The sequence below is a fragment of the Cebus imitator genome, unplaced genomic scaffold, assembly GCF_001604975.1.
Source record: "Cebus imitator isolate Cc_AM_T3 unplaced genomic scaffold, Cebus_imitator-1.0 Scaffold66, whole genome shotgun sequence".
In the NCBI taxonomy this organism is placed as follows: domain Eukaryota; kingdom Metazoa; phylum Chordata; class Mammalia; order Primates; family Cebidae; genus Cebus; species Cebus imitator.
In genome coordinates this window covers 1,131,751-1,152,176 of record NW_016107381.1, presented here as the reverse complement: position 1 = coordinate 1,152,176, position 20,426 = coordinate 1,131,751, and positions in this window count along the sequence as shown.

The window sequence follows — 20,426 nt, the reverse complement described above, 5'->3', positions numbered from 1 at the left end:
CTGCATGGCAAAAGAAACAGTCATTAGAGTGAATCAGCAACCAACAGAATGGGAAAAAATTTTTGCAGTTTACCCATCTGACAAAGGGCTGATATCCAGAATTTACAAAGAACTAAAACAGATCTACAAGAAAACAACAAACAAGCCCATTCAAAAGTGGGCAAAGGATATGAACAGATACTTTACAAAAGAAGACATGTATGAGGCCGACAAGCATATGAAAAAATGCTCATCATCACCGGTCATCAGAGAAATGCAAATCAAAACTACATTGAGATACCATCTCACGCCAGTTAGAACGGCGATCATTAAAAAATCTGGAAACAACAGATGCTGGAGAGGATGTGGAGAAATAGGAACACTTTTACACTGTTGGTGGGAATCCACCATTTATGTAGACAAAACACTCACTTCTCTGAAGCTTAATTTCTCTATCTACTAAATCATGATATCATATCACTTTATAATACAGTTATATATATTTGGGGACTATAATGTATAGCTGTTTTCTATGGTCATATTGTATAAACACATTGTACCACTCTTTTGTGAGTATATATTGTATATGATAGGCACTCAATGTGATTTAGATGTTATCTCCTGTAACCTATTCAAATTGAATATCCCAAACTTTTCTCTATTTCATTCTGTCCTGATTTTAGCCTGAGGTCGAAAGTGACATCCTTCTCTATTTAGGTGTCGGTGCTAAGAGGGTATACCCAGCCTGCCAGTGGATTAAAAACTTTTTTTTTTTTACCCAGGAATAAATGTTGCATATTTTGTGACAAAGGATAATGGTCACAAGATCCATGTCTTGACATAAATTAAAATGCCTTGATTAAGATACCAAAATGCAAATCACCCACAAAATAAATAATTCAGTACACAAAGGTATATATTTCAAATAAGATTCCAAAATTTGTTATGTCTAATCTGACCACAGGCTTGCTGGCAGAATCAGAACTTTTCCTAGCATGTATCAGTTTGTCATTGAAGAAGACAGACACACCCTGAATAACCTGAGATGTTTAAAAAATACCAATGCCCAAGTAATTCTTAGATGCCCCAGGATTGAGAATCATTGAAATAGTGTTTCATTTATTCTGAGCAAAACTCAATGAGGTCATTATCATATCCGGTTTTCAGACGACAGAAGTGAAAGTCAGAGGAGACAGCATTGCTCAAAGTCATATAAGCTGCTGGCTTAAGGCTGAGAGTTAAACTCCAGGAATTTACTTTACAACCTCTCAAGTGGAAGGTCCTTCCCATATTCTAGAAGTATATTGAGAAATAACTTAGGAATGAATTACTATCTGAAAGGTGAAATAAGTGCAGAATAAACTAGAAGACAAAAGTAGAAAGGCATTTTAAAAATGAAAGCAAACAGGGACTTGAAAGGTAGCAATTATTGAATACAGATCAGAGAGACATTCCAGTATACTAAAAAATTAATGGGTATATTTCTTCAGCCACCAAAAAGTATAGCCACAGAAATCAACTTTGTGCCTATCTCAGTACATTCAAAGAGAGGATCCACTGGCTCTCCAGGTTCACATAAAAGAGATAGACATAGTCAAGGATACAGGAAAATGTTGCCAGCTTATTTTAATCTTTTGAATAGTGTAATTAACAGGAAAAAATTATGATATTATATTAATAATTTTTTCTTCATATATACAATGTAATTTATATCCAATACTAATTTATTTCAAGTGTGTTGGATCCTTTAGGTGGTATATAATGCTTGCTTTTCTTGGAAATTGCACTATATTTTATCAGTGTATAAATTATCTTTCTGGTTTACATCAGGATTTTTTAAGTTTTTTTATTGAGTGTCTACCTAGACCCTCATAATTAACCAAATCTTGTTTTATTTCTCTTCGTAACAATATTCTGAAACCTTCTCTTACTTTTATGTCATATAATTGATATTAATACAGCATAGTGACAGCATTTTAACTTTTCTGTCATAAGTGCATTACATAAGCCTGAACAGACTGAATATTCATTCGCATTAACCCAATGTAATGAAATTATTACTTTTTTCACCTAATGAAAATGACAAATATATTAATTAAACCAAAGACTCATTGTCGGTTAGGATGCAGCGAAATGGGCACTCATAATCTTTTAGAGGCAGTGCACAATGTTAGACTTTCTCTAGAAATGATTTTGGCTGGAGGTATGATAGATTTTAAATAGAGTTTCTACCCTTTTAACCCCATAATTCTTCTTCTAGAATAAAGTATTACATTTCTGCCATTAACTTAAATGTAAATACTGTAATCAGAAAGACAGACATGATAGCTATAATTATGAATACATATGAGTATATATATATATATATATATAAGCACATATATGAGTGTGTGTATACTCACATAAGGAAGTATAAGTAAGTGTAAGTATATATTAAAAGTATAAATAAATATAAGTATTTATAAATATACTGAGTGTAGTAAGTATATATACACTCAGTATATACACTTATACTTACTGATGTAAGTACATATACATTTATATGTATTCTATTACAATGATATAATTATGTTATAAAATATAATACTGTATAATATATAGTAGGCATAAGTATGTTTATTGCATATATAGTAACATATATACTATAAATAGTTGCATATATGCTGCACATATATATACCTATATATGTATATAAATAAGTATGGACATAGGTACAATATACATATACAGTATTAGATATATAAAGCCCAGCAAGGTGCCAGTAACCTCTCTGGGGGCTTAAGGGTCTTCATTTGTGCAAAATTGCTTTAAAATCCAAATGACGCAAAAAAACCGTAAAAGATATCTAAATTGGTAAATATCACACCATGATGTGATTATCCAAAATAAATAAGATGAAAGAGAAGCAATTAGCATAGAAATAGAGGACAATGAAGTTCAATCTTACTTTTGAGTTTACTTATCTTCTTACAAGTAAATAAGCTACAGCTAGCAGAGAATACAAAATTACTTACACGATTATAAAAAGACTATGTTCTAAACTTCTGTTATTTTTTTGTATGGGGGTGCATACTTAATTCAGCCCTGAAATTTGCAGATAAAGAAATAACTCTCAGTGACTAGGATACTTACATCAAGTTACTTACTTGAGGTTCCATAGATAATAAATAGAAGAGCCAGGCCTAAAATGTAGGTCTCCAGATTATATATGTGGTAGAACTTTTTTTTGTTTAAATATTTTTTCCCTGTATGTGTGTCTTTGCACATTTCTTTACATTTTGTACATTGCAAGTGAAATTGTATTTCCTGTTGTTTAACAATTGTGTTCATTTTGGACATTTATATACAATCATTTGGTAATATAGCATTGTACTATAGCTCATATTACATTTTTTATGTCTTTAACAACAGACCTCAAGGCTGAAAATCTAATAATTTTGTATAATTATTTCACCCCAGGACATCTCTACAATAATTATCTAAGTGACTGATGAATCTAAGTGACAAGTGAAAACACCAAAGGATGAGCCAAGTTTGCTGATGGTAACATAAGCAATTAATGGATGGCCTAATGAGAATTTTGTTCAGGGGAAATTCATACCTGTGAGGAAGTTTGTTCATACCTGTGGGGAAGTTTTGATACCTGAGCTTAAACTGGTGATTGATGACAGAAATGACAAGTGATTTCAATTGTCCTTTCTGTAACAGTAGGATGACTTTTTTTTTTTAATGTAAGCAATATGTAGTGCCTTGGTAATGTCAAATACAACAAAACTAACAATTCTGTCTTTCACTAGATTTGTCAATAATATTCAAGGTTTAATGATCAGGTATTAATTGTATATGTAGAGGTTGATATTTTTAACTCCTTGACTTTAAATATTTAAACTCCCATATGAGAAAAAAATTTTATGTATGGGAGAATGAAAAAAATTAATATCCTAGGTTCTATTTCATTGGCATGTTTATTTCATGACTAAAGTCTTATAGGCATAAGGCATAGACTTCCACCAAGATGGCCAAATAGGAACAGCTCCAGAGCACAGTTCCCAGTGAGAGTGATGCAGAAGGCAAGTGATCTCCACATTTCCAATAGAGGTATCAGGTTCATCTCAATCGGACTGGTTGGACAGTGGGTATAGCCCAAGGAGGCCAAACCAAGGCAGGGTAGGGTGGTGCCTCACCTGGGAAGTGCAACTGGCCAGAGGACTCCCCTCCTATCCAATGGAGACCATTGGGGATTTTTTCCCCTCTGGCACTCTGGTACTGATATCATGCTTCTCCCATAGTCTTTACAGCCCAAAGACCAGGAGATCCCCGCTGAGCCAACAAGTACTGCAAGCTACCAGCACAAATCTGAGCAGCCATTCCAGCCAGTGCCATGGGTTATCAGTACAAATCTGGGAAGCCACTTTGGCTGGCACCTGGAAAGCCTGCGAGACAGAGCCTCCCACTCCCCAGAAAAAAAAGGGAGCTGAAGGCAGGGAGCAGAGTGATACGGCTTGGTGGGTCCCACCTTCCCAAAGACCAGCAAACTGAAACCCTCTGGCTTAAGAGTTTTGCAGCCAGCACACCAGTTTGAGCTCAATCCAGTACGATCGAACTCGGTGGGGGAGGGTGTCTGCCATTGCCCAGGCAGTTCTAACCTTACCTGTGTAAACAAAAGTGAGAGGAAGTTTACACAGCAGCTGGACTGAGCCCGTGGCAGCTCAGCAGCACCTCTGCAGGCAGACTGTGACTAGACTCTCTTCTTCCTGGGCAGGGTATCTCTAAACAAAGACAGCAGCACATCAGGGACTTATAAATAAAACCCAATCTTCCCAGGAGAGAGCACATGGAAAAAGGGACGGTTGTGAGTTCTGCTGTAGCAGACTTAAACATCCCTGCCCAGAAGCTCTGAAGGGAGCAACAGAGCTCCCGGCACAGCACTTGAGCTCTGATAAGGGACAGACTATCACCTCAAGCAGCTCCCTGACCCTTGTATATCCAAATAGATGCCCCATACAGGAGAGCTCTGGTTGACATCTGGCGAGTACCCTTCTGGGACGAAGCTACCAGAGAAAAGAACTGGCAGTTATCCTTGCTGTTCTGCAGCCCCCAAGGGTGATTCCCAGGCAAGCAAGGTTTGGAGTGGACCTCCAGAAGTCCTACAGCAGAGGGGCCCATCTGCTAGAAGGAAAACTAAAAAACAGAAAGAAATAACTTCAACATCAACAGAAAGGACGTCCACTCAGAGATCCCATCTGAAAGTCACCAACTTCAAATACCAAAGCTAGATAAATCCACAAAGATGGGAAGAAACCAGCACAAAAAGATAAAATCACCAAAAACCAGAATGCCTCTCCTCCTCCAAGGGATCACAATTCCCCACTAGCAAGGGAATAAAACAGGATGGAGAATGAGTTTGATGAACTGACAGAGCAGACTTCAGAAGATTGGTACAGGTATTGATCAACTTACCACCTGTGCAACTTACGACCATTTGACTTTATGACTACAATTGCTAGCCACGACTGCTCTGCGTCTGGCAGCACAAACGTTGCCCAGCTGGGCGTATGACAGTGCAGACCAGCTTCCAGCAGCACTACCATCTCCGCGTGCACCATTTCAACTGTACTTATAGCCTACTCAACTTACAGCCAAATCGTGTTACGACTGGTCCGCAGTCCCGACAGTGGTCGTAAGTCGAGCACTAGCTGTATTAACAAACTTCTCTGAGCTAAATGAATATGTTTTAATCCAATGCAAAGAAACTAACAACCTTGAAAAATTGTTACACAAAATGCTAACTAGAATAACTAGCTTAGAGAAGAACATAAAAACTTGATGGAGCTGAAAAACACAGCATGAGAACTTTGTGAAACATACACAAGTTTCAATAGCCGAATCGACCAAGCAGAAGAAAGGATATCAGAGATTGAAGATCAACTCAATGAAGTAAAACAAGAAGTTAAGATTAGAGAAAAAAGAGTGAAAAGAAATGAACAAAGACTCCAAGAAATATGGGATTATGTGAAAAGATCTAATCTACATTTGATCGGTGTACTTGAATGTGACAGGGAGAATGAACCCAAACTGGAAAATACTCTTCAGGATATTATCCAGGAGAACTTCCCCAACCTAGCAAGGCAGGCCAACGTTCAAATCCAGGAAAAAACAGAGAACACCACAAAGATATTCCTCAAGAAGAGCAACCCCAAGACACATAACTGTCAGATTCACCAGGTTGACATGAAGAAAAAAATGCTAAAGGCAGCCAGAGCAAAAAGGTGGGTTACCCACAAAGGGAAGCCCATAAATGTCACAGCAGATCTCTCAGTAGAAATCCTGCAAGCCAAAAGAGAGTGGGGGCCGATATTCAATGTTCTTAAAGAAAAGAATTTTCAACCCAAAATTTCATATCCAGACAAACTAAACTTCATAAACGAAGGAGAAATAAAATCCTTTACAAACAAGCAATTGCTGAGAGATTTCGTCACCACCAGGCCTGCCTTACAAGAGATCCTGAAGAAAGCACTAAACATGGAAAGTAACAACCAGTACCAGCCACTCCAAGAATGTATCAAATGGTAAAGAGCTTCGACACAATGAAGAAACTGCATCAACTAATGGTCAAAACAACCAGCTAGTATCAAAAAGGCAGGATCAAATTCACACATAACAATATCAGTCTTAAACATAAATGGCCTAAATGCCCCAATCAAAAGACACAGACTGGCAAATTGGATAAAAAGTCAAGACCCATCAGCGTACTGTATTAAGGAGACCCATCTCATGTGCAAAGACACACATCAACTCAAAATAAATGGATGGAAGAAGATTTACTAAGCATATGGAGAACAAAAAAAAAGCAGGGGTTGCAATCCTAGTCTCTGATAAAACAGACTTCAAACCAACAAAGAACAAAAGAGACAAAGAAGGGCATTATGTAACGGTAAAAGGATCAATGCAACAAGAAGAGCTAACTATCTTAAATATATATGCACCCAATACAGAAGCACCCAATACATAAAGCAAGTTCTTAATGATCTACAAAGAGACTTAGACTCCCACACAATAATAGTGGGAGTCTTTATCACTCCACTGTCAATAATAGACAGATCAATGAGACAGAAAATCAACAAGGATATTCAGGACTTTGCAGATCTGGACCAAGCAGACCTAACAGACATCTACAGAACTCTCCACCCCAAATCTACAGAATATACATTCTTCTCAGCACCAAATTGCCCTTACTCTAAAATGACTACATAATTGGAAGTAAATCACTCCTCAGCAAATGTAAAAGAACAGAAATCATAACAGACAGTCTCTCAGACTACAGTGCAATCCAATTAGAACTGCTTTTTCTGAATCCCAGATGTTTTGGTATGTTGTGTTTTTATTTTCATTTGTTAAAAAAATTAAATTTCTACCTTAATTTCATTGTTTACCCAGAGATCATTCGAGAACTAGTTGTTTAGTTTCCATGTACTTCTGTAGTTCTGAGAGTTCTTGGTGTGACTTCTAATTTTATTCCAATGTGGTCCAAGAAGATACTTGATATGATTTTGATTTTTTGCATTTATTGAGACTTACTGTATGACCAAGCATATGGTCGATTTTTGGAGAATGTTCTATGTGCAGATTTTTTAAAATGACAATAACACTTGTATTCGACAGTTATTGGGTTAAATGCTCTGTAAATTTCTATTGCATCAATTTAGCTAGAGTCTACTTTAAGTCCAAATTTTCTGTATGGATTTGCTGCCTCAATTTTGTATCTAGTATTTTCAGTCAGGTGATGAATTCCCTCATCATTATTATATTGCTGCCTCTTTATTTTCGTAGGTCTAATAATATTTGTTTTATGTCTAGGTGTTTTGGTGTTAGGTGCATATATACTAAGAATAGTTAAAACTTCTTGTTGAATTGAACCCTTTATAATTGTATAATGTTATTGTCTTTTTTTTTAACTGATGTTGATTTAAAGTCTGTTTTATATGATAAAGTAATGGCTACTTCTGCTTTATTATATTTTCTTTTTGAGTGATATATCTTTTTCTAACTTTTTACTGTGAGTCTGTTGTTACCCACTAGATGAGTCTCTTGTAGGTAGCAGATGGTTGTGTTTTATTTTTTAATCAAATTTGTCAGTCTGTTTTGTACATGAAGCATTTAGGTCATTTACATTTAAAATTAATATTGATACATCAAATTTTGTTACTGTCATAGTGTTGTTAACTAGTTGCCTTATAGTCTTAATTGTTTCATTGTTTATAGGATTACACATATTTACATATGCTTTCATGATGATGAGTATCATTTTTTCATTCCCATGCTTAAAAGTCCTTTGAGCATTTCTTGCAGAACCAGTCTAGTGGTGACAAATTCCCTCAGCATTTGCTCATCTGGGAAATAATTGGTTTCTCCTTTATTTATGAAGCTTTGTTCTGCAGGATACAAAACTCTTAGCTGACAATTATTTTCTTTAAGAATACTAAAAATAGGATCCTAGTCACTTTTGGTTTTAAGGTTTCTTCTGGGAAGTCCACTGTCTGATAATATTTTCTTTATGGGTAATTTGATGCTTCTCTCTAGCAGCCTTTAGGTTTTGTTTTTGGTTTTCTATTCCTTCACTTTGACCTTGACTAGTTTGATGGTTATGTTCTACAGTGATGTTCATCTAGTATAGTACCTTCGAGACGTTCTCCAAGTTTCTTGTATTTGGATGTTTACATCTCTAGTAAAATCAAGGAAATTTCCTGAATTATTCTATCAAATGTTTTTCAAGCTTTTTAATTTTTTTCTCCTTCAAGAATGCTGATAAGTCATAAGTTTAATTGTTTTGCATAATCTCATGTTTCTCAAAGGCTTTGTCTATTTAATTTGTTTTTGTCTGGGTTAATTCAAAAGACCATTCTTCAAGCTCTGAAATTCTCTATTCTGTTTCATCTAGGTTATTTTCAATTGTAGTTTGAAATTCCTTCAGCAAATTTTTAATTTCCAGAAGTTCTGTTTTTTATTTTAAAATCTCTGTCTTTTTTTCCAGTATTCTCAGTTATTTTTCTAATTTCTTCATGTTGGTTTTCAACCATCTCTTGGATCTCAATAAATTTACTTACAATCTATATTTTGAATTCTTTATCTTTATCATTTATGAATTTTCTTTTTGGTTAAAGTCTATTGCTACAGAGCTACTGTAATCTGTCAGTAATATCACTACATTCCATGTTCTTATGCTGGTTTCTTCACATCTGGAGAAATGGCCACTTTTTGTTTTTGAATTCACTGTCATTTGGATAGAAATTCCACCCCTCAGAGGGTGTGACTGTGGAGCACACTGGGTACGGTCTTTCATCTTTGCTTCTATAGCCCTGTGAACCTTATGTTGGCAGATTTTACATTGGGCTGTGCAGTTCAACATTCAGACCAGTAGGTGGTGCTTGTGGGTAAAAGCCAGCTCTGGCAAAGGCAGGTGAGTATGCACTTGACCTTTGTTTACTGTGAAATGTTCTCTGTTGTTTCAAGTGATGGGCTAGACAACAAAATGAATGGTACCCTGAAAGCCAGGACAGGTGGGAGACAGGGGCAGAGCTGGACCACCTGGCTCATCCATGAATACCCCAGTGATAAGCACAGTAACCATTTCTGTTGGGGATGGCTGGGGAAGCTCCCGGTAAAATATACCAAAGTCTCTATGGGGGGTTAGGGAGGCAGCTGCATCAGCTCCACATCCCAGAAAGGTAGGAATGCATTTTGTTTTCCTATCACATCTGTGTCCCAGGGTTTGTGGCTCTCAGTTTAGACATACAGTGTTGTCTATTCACCAGGTCACAGTGTACCTGAGAGCCATGCAAAACATCTGTTCTGTGGTTCTCCATGGGAGTGGCGGCAGTGTAGAACTTCTTTACTTAACCCAATATGGACAGCTTTATAACTTGCCTGTTCTGTTGCTGCTGCTTCATGTAGCAACAGCATGAAGGGGCTCCATCCTTCAGCACATGTGTGGGTGTTGGCTGGTTGTGTTGGCTTGACCTCATATCCCAGGGGAAGAGGTGAGGTGCCAGTTGTGGTGGACAATCCCATATTCCACAAGCCCCTAGATAGTTCACTGGATGTTGTGTAGAAGTCTTGTAAAAGCTGGACTGGGATCAGCACAGCAGATTTATTCTCAGGTCCATCAAATTCAGGTGCTAACTGCAATAGGGAAGGGTGGGCTAGTCCCCTGGACACCAGCAGAACTCTAAGGTGAGGGCAGGCAGAATGTTCTTGTAGTGGTGGGATGCTCAGGTGGTGGGAGCCCCAGGGTAAATTACAGGCCTGTGGGTGGGTTCTCAGGAAGGCTCTGAGCTGCAACTGAAATGATCAGGCGGAAGCCTTTCACTGGGGAAGTCAGGGCCTATTTAGAGGGAGCAGGGGCAGTGGAGGCGGCAGCTATGGAGCTCATGGCCCACTAGAGCTTTTCTCCCACAGGAGCAGTGGCAATATTCTTCACTTGGGGACACAGAGATGCCCGATCTTTCACTCCCTTCCTGCTCTGGAAGTGATAATGGCAGCATTGATGTGGCTGGATCCCAGCACAGAACACAGGCCTCCAGGGACTGGGCTTTCAAAAGGGACCACACCTTTACCACAATGCTCAACTCAGGCAAGGGCAGAGAAGCTCCTCTGCAGGTCTGTTACTGGGGAGAGTCGGCCCTCTTCAGTGGGAGCAGTGGAAGCTAGCAGCTATGAGGCATGCAGTTCACTTGCACTTTTGTCCCACAGAAGTGACAGTGGATTTTGCTGTTGGGATGTGTAAAAGTATCCAGTTTCTCTTCTCCATCCCTGAACTGGCAGTGGGAAGGGTGACAGTAATGGTGGAAGTAATGAATGCTGTGGTATCTCAAGGGTAGATCATCATCCTCTCAGAAGAACGCTGAGCCACAGCCACAATGCTCAGAAGGGGGACACAGCACGTGCACTGAGGATTTAATACCAGGACAGGCAGCTCCAACTTAGTGGGAGCAGCAGATGCAGGCAGTCATGGGGCACACAGTCTTCCCACCCCTTTGTTCCCCAGCAGTGACAGCAGTGTCTGGCTTTGGGGCATGCAAAAGTGCCTGACCTCCCTGCTCCCTCCTTGGCACAACAGTGCTAGTTGGCACCTACTTGCAACTGCTTAGGGATCAAAAGCCTGTGTGAGTCCATTGGGTTTGCAGTGCCTTTGCAAAGTCTCCAAGCAGCTCTCTGTGTTATTCTGAATGGTGGAGGTGAGGGTCGAGTGGGCTTTCCTATGGCTAAGATTGTAAAAATCTATGGTGGAAGTGTGAGACCCTGTGAGTCTCTCACTCACTCATTCCTTCACTGTTACAGGCAGTCTCTCATGGCTCCACAGTGGTCCCAGCTCAGCAGAATGCCTTACTTCACTCTCCTCTGCTTTCTCTGATTCCTGTCACTTCTCTGATGAATTCCAGTGTGCTCTCTTCAATGGGCTACTCACATGTTAATATTTGCTTGCTAGTTTGATGTTTCTCCATGAGAGAAGTGCCCTCTAGCTGCTTTTAGTCAGCCATCTTGAACCACACCTCATGAACTGCCTGATAACTATAGAATCATGAATTGCCTAATAACTATAGAGTATACATAATCTAGTCCAAACTTGTAAGTACACTTTTTTTTTTTTGAGATGGAGTCTAGCTCTCGTTCTCCAGGCTGGAGTGCAATGGTGCGATCTTGGCTCACTGCAACTTCTGCCTCCCGGATTCAAAGGATTCTACTGCCTCAGCTTCCTGAGTAGCTGGGATTACGTGCCTGCCACTACATCCAGCTAATTTTTTGGTTTAGTAGAGATGGAGTTTCACCACGTTGGACAGGCTGGCCTTAAACTACTGACCTCAGGTGATCCACCCGCCTGGGCCTCCCAAAGTGCTGGGATTAAAAGCGTGAGCCACTGCACCCGGCCTAACTACACATATATCGAGGTATTGCACACCTTAACAACTGCTCACTTAAGTCCTGGTGGTATCCAACACTTTGCAATTTCCTAAGAAGTCAGTTATTATAATTAAATGACTTCAGTCATGCCATTGCTTTTCTATGAAATGTCTTCAGAATTTGAAGCAAGAAAACATTGATCAGACTCTAGATCTGATTCTGGTTAAAGAGATGTAGAGGCTTCAACTGCATAACAAATAATAGGAATAGACAGAAGTGAGTAGATATAAGGAAGAAAACAAAGGGAAAACCATGAGCCTTGCAAATTAATTGTGTAGGAGCAATACAAATGACTTCAATGACTAGGTTAGTGATTTTACCATTAATAGAGATTAGAAGCATCAAAATTGATACATTTTGGAAATGATAATAAGTTCTGCCCATCTTTCTTGAAATATCTATGGTAAACTCATATGGAGGCATGCAGTAGGTAATAGAACATACAAATAAGATATGAAGCAAAGAAACTCAAATATAAAATTTGGAACTGAGACATTTTTATAGTGATACTATCCAAGACTTTTTAAGTGAATCGAGTCACTTTTCATACTTAAGTATTGGTACATGTTTATATTTATGCCCATCTCATTTGTTTATGAGCTCCCTAAGGAAGAGAATAACTCACATTAATGTTTGATCTTTTTTCGTATTTGTATGATGCCTGGCTCATGAGAGACTTTAAATTAAAGTGGCCCGAAAGTTGCCTTTCTAGAGTTTATTTAAGATAATAGGTTAGATTCAATGATATGCATGGGACTTATAGAATGTGTCAGTTGCTTTACAAAAAAAGTACATTTCTCTATTATATTATCAGAATTTCTACAAAAATGAATAATGTGGGGATCTTTGTGTAGTCCACTTATTCATTCATTTATCACTTTAATCATTTTGAGTAAATATTTGCAAGGCACTATGTCAGGAAAAAAAAAAAACTTTAAATTAAAACATGTAAAACTACCCAAGTGTATGGGAGGTCCAAGGATTTATAAAATTTCAGGTGATTGCAAAAAAGACCTTAATAACCTATTTTTCAGTAACTTTTTGCTACTTATAAATAGAAACAATATTTTAATCATTTCACATTATATCTTCCATTCTTAATCTCCCCTAACAGTTTTTATAATTGCTCAAAATTAATAGATAGATGAATAAACTCTTTAAAAATGTGGTAGCCTGAAAATTAGAAAATCTCCCCTAACAATCAAAGAAATGTTACACAATTCTTTTAGCCTCTGGGTGTCTGAATTTCTTCTCTGTGAAATGAATGTGGATTAGCAAATCCCAGTTACTTTTAGATCTAAAATACTTGGATTTTACTTTTTGCATGGAAGTTGAATTTATCTACTTGAAAAACTAAAAATGCAAAGGAGGCTGGGCATGGAAGCTCATTCCTGTAATCTCAGCACTTTGCCAAGCTGAGGTGAGTGAATCATTTGAGGTCAGGAGTTTTAAGACCAGTCTGGCGTGATGGCATGCACCTGTATTCCCAGCTGCTTGGGAGGCTGAGACAGGAGAATTGCTTGAAGCTGAGAGGCGTAGGTTGCAGTGAAATGAGATCACCCCACTGCACTCCAGCATAGGTCACAGAGTGAGACTCCATCTCAAAATGAATAAATGAATAAATAAACAAATAAATAGGCAAAGGAAAATTTGCTATGATGTTTGGTTTCCTTCTTTTCTTTTCCACCTTCCTGTGAATGCTTCTCAATAGAGATGATATCCTACTCATATTGGCTCTGAAGCGTCTAATGTAATGCTTCATACATGGTAGATACAGAATATATATTTGAAAAAGAAATAATTTTTTGCAAATATAAAGTAAATTAGTTCAGAACAGAAAAAGTATACTGTGAGTTCAACTTTATAGATACATTTCATAGCATTCCTTGAACATTTATTTATTGAGGACACATTTTATAGTAGGTATTGTTTTCTTCACTGAGGATGTAATACGGCAGCGATTAACATAAAACTCTTGTTTGGATAAATTTATACTGTATTAGAAGGAGGACAAAAAGATCAAAGAGGCACAAAGTAAATGAAAAGAAAATTTAAAAGAATGACAGATAATTTAAAAATTCAACAAATTATTAAAGAGTGCCCTTAAACTCACTCCTTGTCTATTACATCAAATTGCACCCATTGTTTCCATACCTTGGCTAATTTGATATTTAGAAAAATTGATTAAAGACTTTTTTCTTATCATTTTAGTAGATTAAAAAATTACAAATAGTAAATTATATAATTTGGCTCTGCATTCTCACCCAAATCTCACTTTGAATTTTAATAATCTCCAGGTGTTATTAGAGGGACCCAGTGGGAGGTAATTGAATCATGGGGAAGTGTTTTTCCCATTCTGCTCTCATGATAGTGAATAAGTCTCACGAGATCTAATGGTTTTATAAAGAGCAGTTCCTCTGCACATGCCCTCTTGCCTGCTGCCATGTAAGATGTCCCTTTGCTCTTCCGTCTTCCTTCATCTTCTGCCATGATTGTGAATCCTCCTCAGCTATGTGAAACTGTGAGTCCACTAAACCTGTTTTCTTTATAAATTACCCAATCACAGGTATATCTTTATTAATATCACGAGAATGAACTAATACAGTAAATAACTTTGTAATCCTGTATAAAGAATATACTAAAATTACAAAAGCACAACTTGAGTTTTAGCAATGCAAAGTCATGCAGCCTACCCCCAAAAATGTTATCCAAATGTTCATAAAGAAAACCAGATGCAATAATCAAGGAGGTAATGGCATGTCATTAGCCAAGTGGAAACCCTTAGGGGAAATGAACACTCTGTTATTTTTATGTATATAGGTACTCTTTTCCCCTGATATATCAATTTGCTGCAAGATGTTTCTGCCCGAGGTCTTTGGGAATATTTTCATTTTCCCGTATTTATAAAGTTTAGTCAGCATTCTTCATGTTTCTCCTCTATTTGTTAATCTGCCATTACACCCCTAACCCCAAAAGAGCCTATTTCACTTGATTTGGGTTTCATTAGTCAATAATAGAGCAAAGGGGTGAAAATTAGGTCTTGTAAGATCCAGCTATCAGAAAAACCAGCCAGCTGTGATTGATTAATATAGGAGAATATATCTGATTGTGCAGTGCAAAACCCAGTTGCAGTTATTTAATACGATTCTGTCAGCAAAGCCTTCTTAGCTGACAATCTTTATGACACAGCCATCTGTTTTTGAGGATTACAAATACTTTATCAAAATATTTATGACATGTTTCCTCTGAAAGATGATATCTTATCCCTTTCAATAGATTAATGCCTTGAGGGTAACTGCAAAGCTAAGTAGAGAGGAAAAACTTAACTTTAGTATTTATCTCAGTCAAAAGCAAACCCTTATCCGTTTTTTCCTACTGTCATGTAGTTATTAAATTATTATCAACTGGAGTTGGTTTTCCTTTCATTCACAGATTTAAAGCCAGGTTGAATTAAGAGAAAGTTTATATATGAAATTCTAATTTGAAGTTCAATGACTTTCATCATTTATCAATTGTATGTGCTTATAAAAAAATCTGAAAGTAATGTGCATAATTCTAAATGGAAATTCAGAAGTCAGAAGATATGTTTCTTAATTTTTTTATAATTATTAATATACTTATAAATTGAATAATTTTTCCTTTTTAACAGAAATTTATATAAAATACATTAATTTTTTAAAAGTTTGTAATATAGTTAAGGAAAGAAGTTGCCTTGATCTAAAGTTTTCGTTCATTTTGGTTTGTTTTGGACATGAAACATTATTTTTAATAATTATTTTGGTAATTATAATAAAAACATGAGCAGTGCACTGTAGATCTTTTCATCTTCTTAGGAAAAGTAAACTAAATACACTAATACATTTCAATGTGTTTTGCCTCAATAAATAGCTTTTTTCAGAACTTTTTTGGAGGTTTTTATATATTATTTACATATGGCATATATGTATAAAAAGTTCTGAATTTATTTGGGTTGATTTTTCCCTAATACATATTTTTTATTTTGGGAACAGAACACAGACTAAGAAGCAATGCCATTCATTGTGAGTCAGTTTCAACTTCAAATAATGAAGTGATTTTAATTTAGATACTGGTAGTTTTCATTTATTTATTTACTGATTTACTGATTTTCTTTGTTTATTATTTGCCCCATACATTGGCCCTGAAAAATGTGATGATTTTTCTACTTCTATAAAATCACTTTGGGGATCAAAGTAATTAGTCTGTTTTTTTATTGTAAAACGGAGTATAACTTAAACCTATGTATCATGAATACACATATTAAAAGTTAGCCTGCAGCCAACATTATATAAACATTTACAATTTGCTACGAAAATGCTGTGTTCTGCAAGAAATCAATGTTATTTAATTTAGGTAGCTTACAGTCTAGTGATAAAGCCTGGCATGGATAATTAAAGGCAGCATAAATTGAGTTTTGGATTTACATAGACCTGGTTTAAAGCCAATCATTCTATGTATTGTATTATGGTTTGAAACAGTGTTCCTAAATCCTCTGAAATTTCGTATTACCTACGGATAATTAGCATCAGATTAGCATCAACTCTAAAGTGTTAATGCTGGAATTCAATGAGAAAATGAAAATCACATATGTGTAAAGAAACCAGTACAGTAATTGCCACCTAGAAACCCAATCAATGTGGCTTCCTCATCCTCACAGAGCAAGTCAAACAGGCTAAATGTTACCAAGGAGTTGCAAACAAAGAGATATTGAAGCATAGAGTGAGAAGAAGTTAATTAAGTTATAGAAACATAGAAAGTTATAATTTGAACTAAATTAACATTAAATGCACATGTAATGCTGAAAACATGAGCAGAGATGGATTTATATGCAATTCTTCTCCAATTTTGTTTGACCTTAATAAGTCTGATTTCTTTCTGTTGTATTCAAAAGTGCTACTACTTTATGTCTAATATTTTCCCACTTTTAGAGAAAAATGAAAGCCTACTAAGAAAATGGAATTTATGCATGCAATTGGGTTGAAATGAGAATTGAGCTGAGTATTATTCCAAGTGATTGAAGTTTGAATTTACTATAATGCATGGCTGTGCTTTCCTCTGACATTACAATGGCGGGATAATTTAGTCCAAGAAAAGAAAAAGAAAGAGAAATTAAATTGGTGTTTTTTCATCTAAAATAAGCAAGAATTTTGAGAAGTGTGTTTATCAATTGAGTATGGTGTAATATACAGACAGGAAAAGAGAGAGAAAAGGGCTTTGTCAGCTGATAATAAAAACACAAACAAAAACATGAGCTTAATATAAGTTCGACTGTATAATATTTTAAAATATACTCTAATCAAACAATCAGACTTTCTATTACTATCAAGGCATATGTTTATTGATTCTCTTTCTTGGTTCCTTTTTCAATGCCTCCTTGTGATGTTCAACTTAAGCTGACTTTTTCCAGATACAAATGTTGTGCACCTATCAACTTAAAACCACATGAAAGTTGCCAAGGCTTTGGGCATGCACCCTTGGAAGCCCAGCCTGAACTGTACCTTTACACTTTTTAGTTAAAGCTGGAGCAGCTGGAACACAGGGCACCAAGTCCCCAGGCTGCACACAGCTTGGGGAACCTGGGCCTGGCCCATGAAACCATTTTTTTTCCTAGGCCTCCAGGCCTGTTTTGGGAGGGGCTGCTGTGAAGACCTCCAACATGACCTGGCGACATTTTCTCCATTGTCTTGGAGATTAAGATTCAACTCCTCATTAGTTACACAAATTTCTGCATCCAGCTTGAATTTTTCCTCAGAAAATGAAATTTTCTTCTCTATTGCATTGTCAGGCTGCACATCTTCTGAACTTTTGTACTGTTTCCCTTTTAAAACTGAATGACTTTAACAGCACCTAAGGCACATCTCAAAGTCTTTGCTGGTTAGAAATTTCTTTCACCAGATACCTAAATCATCTCTTTCAAGTTTAAAGTTCCACAAATCTCTTGGGCTGGGCCAAAATACTGCCAGTATCTTTGCTAAAACATAAGCAAGAGTCACCTTTGCTCCAGTTCCCAATGAGTTCCTCATTTCCATCTGAGACCCCCTCAGCCTGGACGTTATTGTCCATATCACTTTCAGCATTTTGGTCAAACCATTCAACAAGTCTCTAGAAGATCTAAATTTTCTCACATTTTCTTGTCTTCTTCTGAGCCCTACAGACTGTTCCAACCCCTGCCTGTTACCCAGTTCTAAAGTCACTTTTACATTTTCACATATCTACAACAGCACCTACTCTTGGTACTAATCTACTGTATCAGTCTGTTATCACATTGTTGACAAAGACATACCCCAAATTGGGTAATTTATACAGGGAAAAGGGTTTAATGGATATAGTTCCACGTGGCTGGGGAGACCTCACAATCATGGCAGAAAGTAAGTAGGAGCAAGTCATGCCTTACATGGATGGCAGCAGGCAAAAAGAAAGAGAGTCTATGCATGAGAACCCCTCTTTAAAACCCTCAGATCTCATGAGACTTATTCACTATTGTGAGAACAGCATGATAAAGACCCACCCCATGATTCAATTGCCTCCTGCTGGGTCCCTCCGACAACTAATGGGAATGGTGAGCGTTACAATCAAGATGAGATTTGGGTGGAGACACAGCCAAATCATATCAGGTTGCCTGTCTGTTGGGAGTTAGGATGGAAGGCCTGTGAGAAAGTGAGATTAGCTTCTTTGCCCACAGTGGAGGACCAGTGTTTTTATCTTATTGACAAGCCCCTCAAATAATAGAGCTAGGCTTGAAAAAATAATATTGAACAGAAGAATAAAATTATGATCCTCAAAATTTTAAATACCTTTTATTATGTTGATAATAAGCTATAGAAGAACAGTGGTACATGCTAGGTAGGAGAGGCTACCATATTATCCCAGTAGGAGATGAGAATGTCAAAGGTTAAACTGGTACCAGTATAGATGGTGAAAAGTGGTACAAACCTACATTTACTAGAATGGAGATAAAATATGGTCACCTAGTACACAAAACATAAAATATAAATTATGCAAGTGTCAATGATAGTTCAGTTTTTTGTCCTGAACTGCTAAAATAATTCAGTTACTGTAAGTTGATATGGAGAAGGCTGAAGGCAGATCAGTTTTTGGAGTAGAGAGATGTGGTTCAATCTTTTTCATGTTTATGATGTTATTATGTAGACAACCAAATTATAGGGTAACTAGTCAGATAAATAGGCATGCACTTCTGAAGAGGTAGCCTAGGTGTAAGTTGTTAATTTGTAGTTTCAGTTTATACAGCTTTAATGCCATGTGTATTAGTATTAGTCCATTTTCCCACTCCTAATAAAGACCTACCCAAGTCTGGGTAATTTATAAAGAAAAAGAGATTTAATGGACTCACAGTTCCACATGGTTGCAGGGGACTCACAGTAATGGTGGAAGTGAAAGGCATGTTTTATATGGTGGCAGCAAGAAAGAATGAGAAAGGGAAACACCTAATAAACACATCAGATCTCATGAAACTTATTCATAACCACGAGAACAGTATGAGGGAAACTGCCCCCATGATTCAATTATCTCCCAGAGGGTCCCTCCCTTAGCTTGTGGGAATTATGGGAGCTACAATTCATGATGAGATTTGGGTGGGGACACAGCCAAACCATATCACTATGGTAACCAAGTGAGGTCATTGAAGTGGAGGTATAGAAAGAAAACAGGACCAACTACTTATCTCCTTGGTCCCATATTAGGAGTAAACAAGGTCTAGGAACCATCTACATAGACCTTAAGACAGAAAAGGGGTAGCCAATGAAGTAAAAGGAATTCAATAAGGATGCTGTTAATAGAGCCAATAGAAGAAAGTTCAATATGATAGATTAACTGAGCCAAAAGTTACTAAAAATGCAAATAAAATAAGAACTAGAGAATGACTGTAAAATGGCACTGCCTGGCTAAAACTTTTATAAGTAATCTATTTCCCAGTTAATTTTTGAAACAAATTTCCTATTGCAAATAAGGCTGCAATGAGTATATATAGAAGAAATAGCTCTGTATTTCTGCCTAATTGGAACTATTTCTGCATTGCATAATTGATTATAAACTTGAAAGATAGAAGTATTTCACTGCAGAAATATTTATATATTTGTTAAACAAGCTTTTCAAAAGACAAATATAGCATAATATAGCAGAAGCCCTATTTGAAGACGTAGCCTACATGCATAAATACATATATTTAGAATTGTACGATCTGCAAGATTTTCCCAATATATGTTAAAAGTCAATGTGGACTCCGTCAATTTAACAATATATATTTTATGGAAATTGACAAGCTGATCTAAAAGTCAATTTGGGGTAAATACTACATCTGCAATTCTTCAAAACATTTTGGAAAAAAATGCATCTTTTTGGGGAAAATATAAAAAGGTGCTATGGGGGTAACAATTAAAAGAATGTCATATTGTTATAAAAATAGAAAATGGTAGAATGGTATTACAACCATTACTAAGTATTTGAAGAATGGG